Below are 14,298 nucleotides of genomic sequence, written 5' to 3'. Positions count from 1 at the left end.
TGGTACTTAAGTCGGCATTGTGTCTTTTGTATTTAATTCCGATGGAATTTCTGTGTTTCATCGTCAATAAGAAGGTCCAAGGGATACAGTAAACCTGAAAAGAACCATCGGAATCTATAACTAGTGTCACAGGAATGGTTCAAAACGTAGACAGTAGGAAAAGTCAGTCTACATGTGCTTAAGTCGGCAATGTGCCTTTTGTACTTAATTCCGATGCAATTTCTGTGTTTCATCGTCTATAAGAAGGTACAAGGGATACAGGAGACCTGAATTGAAGCATCGGAATCTATAACTAGCGTCACAGGAGTGGTTCAAATCATAGACAGTAGAAAGATTCAGTCTTCTTGTACTTAAGTCGGCATTGTGAATTTTGTATTTAATTCCGATGCAATTTCTGTTTTCCATCGTCAATAAGAAGGTCCAAGGGACACAGTAAACCTGAAGTGAAGCATCGGAATATATAACTAGTGTCACAGGAATGGGCAAAACATAGACAGTAGCAAGAGTCAGTCCTCTTGTACTTAAGTTGGCATTGTGCCTAATGTATTTAATTCTGTTGCAATTTCTGTGTTTCATCGTTAAGAAGAAGGGCCAAGGGACACAGTAAACCTGGAGTGAAGCATCGGAATCTTTAACTAGTGTCACAGGAATGGTTCAAAGCATAGACAGTAGGAAGAGTCAGTCTTCTTGTACTTAAGTCGGCATTGTGCCTTTCGTATTTAATTCCAATGCAATATCTGTGTTTCATCCTCAATAAGAAGGACCTAGGGGTACAGTAAAACTGAAGTGAAGCATCGTAATCTATAACTAGTGTCACAGGAATGGTTCAAAACATAGTCAGTAAGAAGCGTCAGTTTTGTTGTACTTAAGTCGGCATCGTGCCTTTTCTATTTATTTCTGATGCAATATCTGTGTTTCATCGTCAATAAGAAGGTCCAAGGGATACTGTAAACTTGGAGTGAAGCACCGGAATCTATAACTAGTGTCACAAGAACGGTTCAAAACATAGACTGTAATAAGAGTCAGTCTTCTTGTACTTTAGTCGGCATTGTGCCTTTTGTATTTAATTCGGATGCAATTTCTGTGTTTCATCGTCAACACGAAGGTCCAAGGGATACAGTAAACCTGGAGTGAAGCATCGGAATCTATAACTAGTGTCACAGGAATGGTTCAAAACATAGTCAGTAAGAAGAGTCAGTCTTCTTGTACTTAAGTCGGCATTGTGCCTTTTGTATTTAATTCCGATGCAATATCTGTGTTTCATCGTCAATAAGAAGGACCAACGGATACAGTAATCCTGAAGTTAAGCATCGGAACCTATGACTAGTGTCACAGGAATGGTTCAAAACATAGTCAGTAAGAAGAGTCAGTCTTCTTGTACGTAAGTCGGTTTTGTGCCTTTTGTATTTAATTCCGATGCAATTTCTGTGTTTCATCGTCAATAAGAAGGTCCTAGGGATAGGATAAACCTGAAGTGAAGCATCGGAATATATAACTAGTGTCACAGGAATGGGCAAAACATAGACAGTAGCAAGAGTCAGTCCTCTTGTACTTAAGTTGGCATTGTGCCTATTGTATTTAATTCCGTTGCAATTTCTGTGTTTCATCGTTAATAAGATGGACCAAGGGACACAGTAAACCTGGACTGAAGCATCGGAATCTATAACTAGTGTCACAGGAATGGTTCAATACATAGACAGTAGGAAGAGTCAGTCTTCTTGTACTTAAGTCGGCATTGTGCCTTTTGTATTTAATTCCGATGCAATATCTGTGTTTCATCCTCAATAAGAAGGTCCAAGGGAAACAGTGAACCTGAAGTGAAGCATCGTAATCCATAACTAGCGTCACAGGAATGGTTCAAAACATAGTCAGTAAGAAGCGTCAGTCTTGTTGTACTTAATTCGGCATTGTGCCTTTTCTATTTAATTCTGATGCAATATATGTGTTTCATCGTCAATAAGAAGGTCCAAGGGATACTGCAAACTTGGAGTGAAGCACCGGAATCTATAACGAGTGTCACAAGAACTGATCAAAGCATAGACTGTAATAAGTGTTAGACTTCTTGTACTTTAGTCGGCATTGTGGCTCTTGTATTAAATTCCGATGCAATTTCTGTGTTTCATCGTCAATAAGACGGTCAGAGGGATACAGTAAACCTGAAGTGAAGCATCGCAATCTATAACTAATGTCACAGGAATGGTTCATAACACAGACAGTAGGAAACGTCAGTCTACATATACTTAAGTCGGCATTGTGCCTTTTGTACTTAATTCCGATGCAATTTCTGTGTTTCACCGTCAATAAGAAGGTCGAAGGGATACAGTAGACCTGATTTGAAGCATCGGAATCTATAACTAGTGTCACAGGAATGGTTCAATTCATAGACAGTAGGAAGAGTCAGCCTTCTTGTACATAACTCGGCATTGTGAATTTTGTATTTAATTCCGTTGCAATTTCTGTGTTTCATCGTCAATAAGAAGATCCAAGGGATACAGTAATCCTGAAGTTAAGCATCGGAATCTATGACTAGTGTCACAGGAAAGGTTCAAAACATAGTCAGTAAGAAGAGTCAGTCTTTTTCTACTTAATTCGATTTTGTGCCATTTGTATTTAATTCCGATGCAATTTCTGTGTTTCATCGTCAATAAGAAGGTCCAAGGGATACAGTAAACCTGAAATGAAGCATCGGAATATATAACTAGTGTCACAGGAATGGGCAAAACGTAGACAGTAGCAAGAGTCAGTCCTCTTGTACTTAAGTTGGCATTGTGCCTATTGTATTTAATTCCGTTGCAATTTCTGTGTTTCATCGTTAATAAGAAAGGCCAAGGGACACAGTAAACCTGGAGTGAAGCATCGGAATCTATAACTAGTGTCACAGGAATGGTTCAAAACATAGACAGTAGCAAGAGTCAGTCTACTTGTATTTAAGTCGGCATTGTGCCTATTGTATTAAATTCCGGTGCAATTTCTGTGTTTCATCGTCAATAAGAAGGTCCAAGGGACACAGTAAACCTGGAGTGAATCATCGGAATCTATAACTAGTGTCACAGGAATGGTTCAAAACATAGACAGTAGGAAGAGTCAGTCTTCTTGTACTTAAGTCGGCATTGTGCCTTTTGTATTTAATTCCGATGCAATTTCTGTGTTTCATCGTCAATAAGAAGGTCAGAGGGATACAGTAAACCTGGAGCGAATCATAGGAGTCTATAACTAGTGTCACAGGAATGGTTCAAAACATAGGCTGTAAGAAGAGTCAGACTTCTTGTTCTTAATTCGGCATTGTGCCTTTTGTATTTAATTCCGATGCAATATCTGTGTTTCATCGTCAAAAAGAAGGTCCAAGGGATACAGTAAACCTGAAATGAACCATCGGAAACAATAACTAGTGTCACAGGAATGGTTCAAAACATAGACAGTGGGAAAAGTCAGTATACATGCACTTAAGTCGGCACTGTGCCCTTTGTACTTAATTCCGATGCAATTTGTGTGTTTCATCGTCAATAAGAAGGTCAGAGGGATACAGTAAACCTGATGTGAAGCATCGGAATCTATAAGTAGTGTCACAGGAATGGTACAAAACATAGTCAGTAAGAAGAGTCGGTTTCTTGTACTTAAATCGACATTGTAACTTTTGTATTTAATTCCGATGCAATTTCTGTGTTTCATCGTCAATAAAAGGGTCCAAGGGAAACAGTAGACCTGAATTGAAGCATCGGAATCTATAACTAGTGTCACAGGATTGGTTCAAATCATAGACAGTAGGAAGAGTCAGTCTTCTTGTACTTAAGTCGGCATTGTGAATTTTGTATTTAATTCCAATGCAATTTCTGTGTTTCATCGTCAATAAGAAGGTCAGAGGGATACAGTAATCCTGGAGTGAAGCATCGGAGTCTATAACTAGTATCACAGGAATGGTTCGAAACATAGGCAGTAAGAAGAACCAGACTTCTTGTACTTGATGCCGCATTGTGCCTTTTGTATTTAATTACGATGCAATATCTGCGATTCTTCGTCAAGAAGAAGGTCAGAGGGATACAGTAAAACTGATGTGAAGCATCACAATCTATAACTAGTATCACAGGAATGGTTCAAAATATATACAGTAAGAAGAGTCAGTCTTCTTGTACTTAATTCGCCATTGCGCCTTTTGTATTTAATTCCGATGCAATTTCTGTGTTTCATCGTCAATAAGAAGGTCCAAGGGATACAGTAAACCTGAAAAGAACCATCGTAATCTATAACTAATGTCACAGGAATGGTTCAAAACATAGACAGTAGGAAAAGTCAGTCTACATGTGCTTAAGTCGGCATTGCGCCTTTTGTACTTAATTCCGATGCAATTTCTGTGTTTCATCGTCAATAAGAAGGTACAAGGGATACAGGAGACCTGAATTGAAGCATCGGAATCTATAACTAGCGTCACAGGAATGGTTCAAATCATAGACAGTAGAAAGAGTCAGTGTTCTTGTACTTAAGTCGGCATTGTGAATTTTGTATTTAATTCCGATGCAATTTCTGTTTTCCATCGTCAATAAGATGGTCCAAGGGATACAGTAAACCTGAAGTGAAGCATCGGAATATATAACTAGTGTCACAGGAATGGGCAAAACATAGACAGTAGCAAGAGTCAGTCCTCTTGTACTTAAGTTGGCATTGTGCCTAATGTATATAATTCCGTTGCAATTTCTGTGTTTCATCGTTAATAAGAAGGGCCAAGGGACACAGTAAACCTGGAGTGAAGCATCGGAATCTTTAACTAGTGTCACAGGAATGGTTCAAAGCATAGACAGTAGGAAGAGTCAGTCTTCTTGTACTTAAGTCGGCATTGTGCCCTTCGTATTTAATTCCAATGCAATATCTGTGTTTCATCCTCAATAAGAAGGACCAAGGGATACAGTAAACCTGAAGTGAAGCATCGTAATTTATAACTAGTGTCACAGGAATGGTTCAAAACATAGTCAGTAAGAAGCGTCAGTCTTGTTGTACTTAAGTCGGCATTGTGCCTTTTCTATTTAATTCTGATGCAATATCTGTGTTTCATCGTCAATAAGAAGGTCCAAGGGATACTGTAAACTTGGAGTGAAGCACCGGAATCTATAACTAGTGTCACAAGAACGGTTCAAAACATAGACTGTAATAAGAGTCAGTCTTCTTGTACTTTAGTCGGCATTGTGCCTTTTGTATTTAATTCCGATGCAATTTCTGTGTTTCATCGTCAACACGAAGGTCCAAGGGATACAGTAAACCTGGAGTGAAGCATCGGAATCTATAACTAGTGTCACAGGAATGGTTCAAAACATAGTCAGTAAGAAGAGTCAGTCTTCTTGTACTTAAGTCGGCATTGTGCCTTTTGTATTTAATTCCGATGCAATATCTGTGTTTCATCGTCCATAAGAAGGACCAAGGGATACAGTAATCCTGAAGTTAAGCATCGGAACCTATGACTAGTGTCACAGGAATGGTTCATAACATAGTCAGTAAGAAGAGTGAGTCTTCTTGTACTTAAGTCGGTTTTGTGCCTTTTGTATTTAATTCCGATGCAATTTCTGTGTTTCATCGTCAATAAGAAGGTCCAAGGGATAGAGTAAACCTGAAGTGAAGCATCGGAATATATAACTAGTGTCACGGGAATGGGCAAAACATAGACAGTAGCAAGAGTCAGTCCTCTTGTACTTAAGTTGGCATTGTGCCTATTGTATTTAATTCCGTTGCAATTTCTGTGTTTCATCGTTAATAAGATGGACCAAGGGACACAGTAAACCTGGAGTGAAGCATCGGAATCTATAACTAGTGTCACAGGAATGGTTCAATACATAGACAGTAGGAAGAGTCAGTCTTCTTGTACTTAAGTCGGCATTGTGCCTTTTGTATTTAATTCCGATGCAATATCTGTCTTTCATCCTCAATAAGAAGGTCCAAGGGAAACAGTAAACCTGAAGTGAAGCATCGTAATCTATAACTAGCATCACAGGAATGGTTCAAAACATAGTCAGTAATAAGCGTCAGTCTTGTTGTACTTAATTCGGCATTGTGCCTTTTCTATTTATTTCTGATGCAATATATGCGTTTCATCGTCAATAAGAAGGTCCAAGGGATACTGTAAACTTGGAGTGAAGCACCGGAATCTATAACGAGTCTCACAAGAACTGGTCAAAACATAGACTGTAATAAGTGTCAGACTTCTTGTACTTAATTCGGCATTGTGCCTTTTGTACTTAATTCCGATGCAATTTCTGTGTTTCACCGTCAATAAGAAGGTCCAAGGGATACAGTAGACCTGATTTGAAGCATCGGAATCTATAACTAGTGTCACAGGAATGGTTCAAATCATAGACAGTAGGAAGAGTGAGCCTTCTTGTTCATAAGTCGGCATTGTGAGTTTTGTACTTAATTCCGATGCAATTTCTGTGTTTCATCGTCAATAAGAAGGTCCAAGGGATACAGTAAACCTGAAACGAAGCATCGGAATATATAACTAGTGTCACAGGAATGCGTAAAACATAGACAGTAGCAAGAGTCAGTCCTCTTGCACTTAAGTTGGCATTGTGCCTATTGTATTTCATTCCGTTGCAAATTCTGTGTTTCATCGTTAAGAAGAAAGGCCAAGGGACACAGTAAACCTGGAGTGAAGCATCGGAATCTATAACTAGTGTCACAGGAATGGTTCAAAACATAGACAGTAGGAAGAGTCAGTCTTCTTGTACTTAAGTCGGCATTGTGCTTTTTGTATTTAATTCCGATGCAATATCTGTGTTTCATCATCAATAAGAAGGTCCAAGGGATGCAGTAAACCTGAACTGAAGCATCGTAATCTGTGCCTAGTGTCACAGGAATGGTTCAAACATAGTCAGTAAGAAGCGTCAGTCTTCTTGTACTTAAGTCGGCATTGTGCCTTTTCTATTTAATTCTGATGCAATATTTGTGTTTCACCGTCAATAAGAAGGTCCAAGGGATACTGTAAACTTGGAGTGAAGCACCGGAATCTATAACTAGTGTCACAAGAACGGTTCAAAACATAGACAGTAATAAGAGTCAGTCTTCTTGTACTTTAGTCGGCATTGTGCCTTTTCTATTTAATTCCGATGCAATTTCTGTGTTTCGTCGTCAATAAGAAGGTCCAAGAGACACAGTAATCCTGGAGTAAAGCATCGGAATCTATAACTAGTGTCACAGGAATGGTTCAAATCATAGACAGTAGGAAGAGTCAGTCCTCTTATGCTGAAGTCGGCATTGTGCCTTTTGTATTTAATTCCGATGCAATTTCTGTGATTCATCGTCAATAAGAAGCCAGAGGGATACAGTATACCTGGAGTGAATCATCGGAGTCTATAACTAGTGTCACAGGAATGGTTCAAAACATAGGCAGTAAGAAGAGTCAGCCTTCTTGTACTTAATTCGGCATTGTGCCTTTTGTATTTAATTCCGATGCAATTTCTGTGATTCTTCGTCAATAAGAAGGTCAGAGGGATACAGTAAACCTGAAGTGAAGCATCGTAATCTATAACTAGCATCACAGGACTGGTTCAAAACATAGTCAGTAAGATGCGTCAGTCTTGTTGTACTTAATTCGGCATTGTGCCTTTTCTATTTAATTCTGATGCAATATATGTATTTCATCGTCAATAAGAAGGTCCAAGGGATACTGTAAACTTGGAGTGAAGCACCGGAATCTATAACGAGTGTCACAAGAACTGGTCAAAACATAGACTGTAATAAGTGTCAGAATTCTTGTACTTAATTCGGCACTGTGCCTTTTGTATTTAATTCCGATGCAACATCTGCGATTCTTCGTCAATAAGAAGGTCAGAGGGATACAGTAAAACTGATGTGAAGCATCACAATCTATAACTAGCGTCACAGGAATGGTTCAAAACATATACAGTAAGAAGAGACAGTCTTCTTGTACTTAATTCGCCATTGCGCCTTTTGTATTTAATTCCGATGCAATATCTGTGTTTCATCGTCAATAAGAAGGTCAGAGGGATACAGTAAACCTGAAGTGAAGCATCGTAATCTATAACTAGTGTCACAGGAATGGTTCAAAACATAGTCAGTAAGAAGCGTCAGTCTTGTTGTACTTAAGTCGGCATTGTGCCTTTTCTATTTATTTCTGATGCAATATCTGTGTTTCATCGTCAATAAGAAGGTCCAAGGGATACTGTAAACTTGGAGTGAAGCACCGGAATCTATAACTAGTGTCACAAGAACGGTTCAAAACATAAACTGTAATAAGAGTCAGTCTTCTTGTACTTTAGTCGGCATTGTGCCTTTTGTATTTAATTCCGATGCAATTTCTGTGTTTCATCGTCAACACGAAGGTCCAAGGGATACAGTAAACCTGGAGTGAAGCATCGGAATCTATAACTAGTGTCACAGGAATGGTTCAAAACATAGTCAGTAAGAAGAGTCAGTCTTCTTGTACTTAAGTCGGCATTGTGCCTTTTGTATTTAATTCCGATGCAATATCTGTGTTTCATCGTCAATAAGAAGGACCAACGGATACAGTAATCCTGAAGTTAAGCATCGGAACCTATGACTAGTGTCACAGGAATGGTTCAAAACATAGTCAGTAAGAAGAGTCAGTCTTCTTGTACGTAAGTCGGTTTTGTGCCTTTTGTATTTAATTCCGATGCAATTTCTGTGTTTCATCGTCAATAAGAAGGTCCAAGGGATAGGATAAACCTGAAGTGAAGCATCGGAATATATAACTAGTGTCACAGGAATGGGCAAAACATAGACAGTAGCAAGAGTCAGTCATCTTGTACTTAAGTTGGCATTGTGCCTATTGTATTTAATTCCGTTGCAATTTCTGTGTTTCATCGTTAATAAGATGGACCAAGGGACACAGTAATCCTGGACTGAAGCATCGGAATCTATAACTAGTGTCACAGGAATGGTTCAATACATAGACAGTAGGAAGAGTCAGTCTTCTTGTACTTAAGTCGGGATTGTGCCTTTTGTATTTAATTCCGATGCAATATCTGTGTTTCATCCTCAATAAGAAGGTCCAAGGGAAACAGTGAACCTGAAGTGAAGCATCGTAATCCATAACTAGCGTCACAGGAATGGTTCAAAACATATACAGTAAGAAGAGTCAGTCTTCTTGTACTTAATTCGCCATTGCGCCTTTTGTATTTAATTCCGATGCAATTTCTGTGTTTCATCGTCAATAAGAAGGTCAGAGGGATACAGTAAACCTGAAGTGAAGCATCGGAATCTATAACTGGGGTCACAGGAATGGTTCAAATTATAGGCAGTAAGAAGAGTCAGTCTTTTTGCACTTAAGTCGATTTTGTGCCTTTTGTATTTAATTCCGATGCAATTTCTGTGTTTCATCGTCATTAAGACGGTCAGAGGGATACAGTAAAGCTGAAGTGAAGCATCGGAATCTATAACTAGTGTCACAGGAATGGTTCAAAACATAGACAGTTGGAAGAGTCAGTCTTCTGGTACTTAAGTAGGCATTGTGTCTTTTGTATTTAATTCCGATGGAATTTCTGTGTTTCATCGTCAATAAGAAGGTCCAAGGGATACAGTAAACCTGAAAAGAACCATCGGAATCTATAACTAGTGTCACAGGAATGGTTCAAAACGTAGACAGTAGGAAAAGTCAGTCTACATGTGCTTAAGTCGGCAATGTGCCTTTTGTACTTAATTCCGATGCAATTTCTGTGTTTCATCGTCTATAAGAAGGTACAAGGGATACAGGAGACCTGAATTGAAGCATCGGAATCTATAACTAGCGTCACAGGAATGGTTCAAATCATAGACAGTAGAAAGATTCAGTCTTCTTGTACTTAAGTCGGCATTGTGAATTTTGTATTTAATTCCGATGCAATTTCTGTTTTCCATCGTCAATAAGAAGGTCCAAGGGATACAGTAAACCTGAAGTGAAGCATCGGAATATATAACTAGTGTCACAGGAATGGGCAAAACATAGACAGTAGCAAGAGTCAGTCCTCTTGTACTTAAGTTGGCATTGTGCCTAATGTATTTAATTCTGTTGCAATTTCTGTGTTTCATCGTTAATAAGAAGGGCCAAGGGACACAGTAAACCTGGAGTGAAGCATCGGAATCTTTAACTAGTGTCACAGGAATGGTTCAAAGCATAGACAGTAGGAAGAGTCAGTCTTCTTGTACTTAAGTCGGCATTGTGCCTTTCGTATTTTATTCCAATGCAATATCTGTGTTTCATCCTCAATAAGAAGGACCTAGGGGTACAGTAAAACTGAAGTGAAGCATCGTAATCTATAACTAGTGTCACAGGAATGGTTCAAAACATAGTCAGTAAGAAGCGTCAGTCTTGTTGTACTTAAGTCGGCATTGTGCCTTTTCTATTTATTTCTGATGCAATATCTGTGTTTCATCGTCAATAAGAAGGTCCAAGGGATACTGTAAACTTGGAGTGAAGCACCGGAATCTATAACTAGTGTCACAAGAACGGTTCAAAACATAGACTGTAATAAGAGTCAGTCTTCTTGTACTTTAGTCGGCATTGTGCCTTTTGTATTTAATTCGGATGCAATTTCTGTGTTTCATCGTCAACACGAAGGTCCAAGGGATACAGTAAACCTGGAGTGAAGCATCGGAATCTATAACTAGTGTCACAGGAATGGTTCAAAACATAGTCAGTAAGAAGAGTCAGTCTTCTTGTACTTAAGTCGGCATTGTGCCTTTTGTATTTAATTCCGATGCAATATCTGTGTTTCATCGTCAATAAGAAGGACCAACGGATACAGTAATCCTGAAGTTAAGCATCGGAACCTATGACTAGTGTCACAGGAATGGTTCAAAACATAGTCAGTAAGAAGAGTCAGTCTTCTTGTACGTAAGTCGGTTTTGTGCCTTTTGTATTTAATTCCGATGCAATTTCTGTGTTTCATCGTCAATAAGAAGGTCCAAGGGATAGGATAAACCTGAAGTGAAGCATCGGAATATATAACTAGTGTCACAGGAATGGGCAAAACATAGACAGTAGCAAGAGTCAGTCCTCTTGTACTTAAGTTGGCATTGTGCCTATTGTATTTAATTCCGTTGCAATTTCTGTGTTTCATCGTTAATAAGATGGACCAAGGGACACAGTAAACCTGGACTGAAGCATCGGAATCTATAACTAGTGTCACAGGAATGGTTCAATACATAGACAGTAGGAAGAGTCAGTCTTCTTGTACTTAAGTCGGCATTGTGCCTTTTGTATTTAATTCCGATGCAATATCTGTGTTTCATCCTCAATAAGAAGGTCCAAGGGAAACAGTGAACCTGAAGTGAAGCATCGTAATCCATAACTAGCGTCACAGGAATGGTTCAAAACATAGTCAGTAAGAAGCGTCAGTCTTGTTGTACTTAATTCGGCATTGTGCCTTTTCTATTTAATTCTGATGCAATATATGTGTTTCATCGTCAATAAGAAGGTCCAAGGGATACTGCAAACTTGGAGTGAAGCACCGGAATCTATAACGAGTGTCACAAGAACTGGTCAAAGCATAGACTGTAATAAGTGTCAGACTTCTTGTACTTTAGTCGGCATTGTGGCTCTTGTATTAAATTCCGATGCAATTTCTGTGTTTCATCGTCAATAAGACGGTCAGAGGGATACAGTAAACCTGAAGTGAAGCATCGCAATCTATAACTAATGTCACAGGAATGGTTCATAACACAGACAGTAGGAAAAGTCAGTCTACATGTACTTAAGTCGGCATTGAGCCTTTTGTACTTAATTCCGATGCAATTTCTGTGTTTCACCGTCAATAAGAAGGTCCAAGGGATACAGTAGACCTGATTTGAAGCATCGGAATCTATAACTAGTGTCACAGGAATGGTTCAAATCATAGACAGTAGGAAGAGTCAGCCTTCTTGTACATAAGTCGGCATTGTGAATTTTGTACTTAATTCCGATGCAATTTCTGTGTTTCATCGTCAATAAGAAGATCCAAGGGATACAGTAATCCTGAAGTTAAGCATCGGAATCTATGACTAGTGTCACAGGAAAGGTTCAAAACATAGTCAGTAAGAAGAGTCAGTCTTTTTGTACTTAAGTCGATTTTGTGCCATTTGTATTTAATTCCGATGCAATTTATGTGTTTCATCGTCAATAAGAAGGTCCAAGGGATACAGTAAACCTGAAATGAAGCATCGGAATATATAACTAGTGTCACAGGAATGCATAAAACATAGACAGTAGCAAGAGTCAGTCCTCTTGCACTTAAGTTGGCATTGTGCCTACTGTATTTAATTCCGTTGCAAATTCTGTGTTTCATCGTTAATAAGAAAGGCCAAGGGACACAGTAAACCTGGAGTGAAGCATCGGAATCTATAACAAGTGTCACAGGAATGGTTCAAAACATAGACAGTAGGAAGAGTCAGTCTTCTTGTACTTAAGTCGGCATTGTGCTTTTTGTATTTATTTCCGATGCAATATCTGTGTTTCATCATCAATAAGAAGGTCCAAGGGATGCAGTAAACCTGAACTGAAGCATCGTAATCTGTAACTAGTGTCACAGGAATGGTTCAAACATAGTCAGTAAGAAGCGTCAGTCTTCTTGTACTTAAGTCGACACTGTGCCTTTTCTATTTATTTCTGATGCAATATTTGTCTTTCACCGTCAATAAGAAGGTCCAAGGGATACTGTAAACTTGGAGTGAAGCACCGGAATCTATAACTAGTGTCACAAGAACGGTTCAAAACATAGACTGTAATAAGAGTCAGTCTTCTTGTACTTTAGTCGGCACTGTGCCTTTTGTATTTAATTCCGATGCAATTTCTGTGTTTCGTCGTCAATAAGAAGGTCCAAGAGACACAGTAATCCTGGAGTAAAGCATCGGAATCTATAACTAGTGTCACAGGAATGGTTCAAATCATAGACAGTAGGAAGAGTCAGTCCTCTTATGCTGAAGTCGGCATTGTGCCTTTTGTATTTAATTCCGATGCAATTTCTGTGATTCATCGTCAATAAGAAGCCAGAGGGATACAGTATACCTGAACTGAAGCATCGTAATCTGTAACTAGTGTCACAGGAATGGTTCAAACATAGTCAGTAAGAAGCGTCAGTCTTCTAGAACTTAAGTCGGCATTGTGCCTTTTCCATTTAATTCCGATGCAATTTCTGTGTTTCATCGTCAATAAGGAGGTCCAAGGGATACAGTAAACGTGGAGTGAAGCATCGGAATCTATAACTAGTGACACAGGCTTGGTTCAAATCATAGACAGTAGGAAGGGTCAGTCTTCTTGTACTTAAGTCGGCATGTGCCTTTTGTATCTGTGTTTCATCCTCAATAAGAAGGTCCAAGGGATACAGTAAACCTGAAGTGAAGCATCGTAATCTATAACTAGCGTCACAGGAATGGTTCAAAACATTGTCAGTAAAAAGCGTCAGTCTTGTTGTACTTAATTCGGCATTGTGCCTTTCCTATTTAATTCTCATGCAATATATGTGTTTCATCGTCAATAAGAAGGTCCAAGGGAAACTGTAAACTTGGAGTGAACCACCGGAATCTATAACGAGTGTCACAAGAACTGGTCAAAACATAGACTGTAATAAGTGTCAGACTTCTTGTACTTTAGTCGGCATTGTGCCTCTTGTATTTATTTCCGATGCAATTTCTGTGTTTCGTCGTCAATAAGACGGTCAGAGGGATACAGTAAACCTGAAGTGAAACATCGCAATCTATAACTAATGTCACAGGAATGGTTCATAACACAGACAGTAGGAAACGTCAGTCTACATATACTTAAGTCGGCATTGTGCCTTTTGTACTTAATTCCGATGCAATTTCTGTGTTTCACCGTCAATAAGAAGGTCGAAGGGATACAGTAGACCTGATTTGAAGCATCGGAATCTATAACTAGTGTCACAGGAATGGTTCAATTCATAGACAGTAGGAAGAGTCAGCCTTCTTGTACATAACTCGGCATTGTGAATTTTGTATTTAATTCCGTTGCAATTTCTGTGTTTCATCGTCAATAAGAAGATCCAAGGGATACAGTAATCCTGAAGTTAAGCATCGGAATCTATGACTAGTGTCACAGTAAAGGTTCAAAACATAGTCAGTAAGAAGAGTCAGTCTTTTTGTACTTAATTCGATTTTGTGCCATTTGTATTTAATTCCGATGCAATTTCTGTGTTTCATCGTCAATAAGAAGGTCCAAGGGATACAGTAAACCTGAAATGAAGCATCGGAATATATAACTAGTGTCACAGGAATGGGCAAAACGTAGACAGTAGCAAGAGTCAGTCCTCTTGTACTTAAGTTGGCATTGTGCCTATTGTATTTAATTCCGTTGCAATTTCTGTGTTT

Source organism: Schistocerca americana, chromosome X, assembly GCF_021461395.2.
Source record: "Schistocerca americana isolate TAMUIC-IGC-003095 chromosome X, iqSchAmer2.1, whole genome shotgun sequence".
Lineage (NCBI taxonomy): Eukaryota > Metazoa > Arthropoda > Insecta > Orthoptera > Acrididae > Schistocerca > Schistocerca americana.
The sequence above is the reverse complement of the archived record's forward strand: the minus strand, read 5'-3'. Positions refer to the sequence as shown.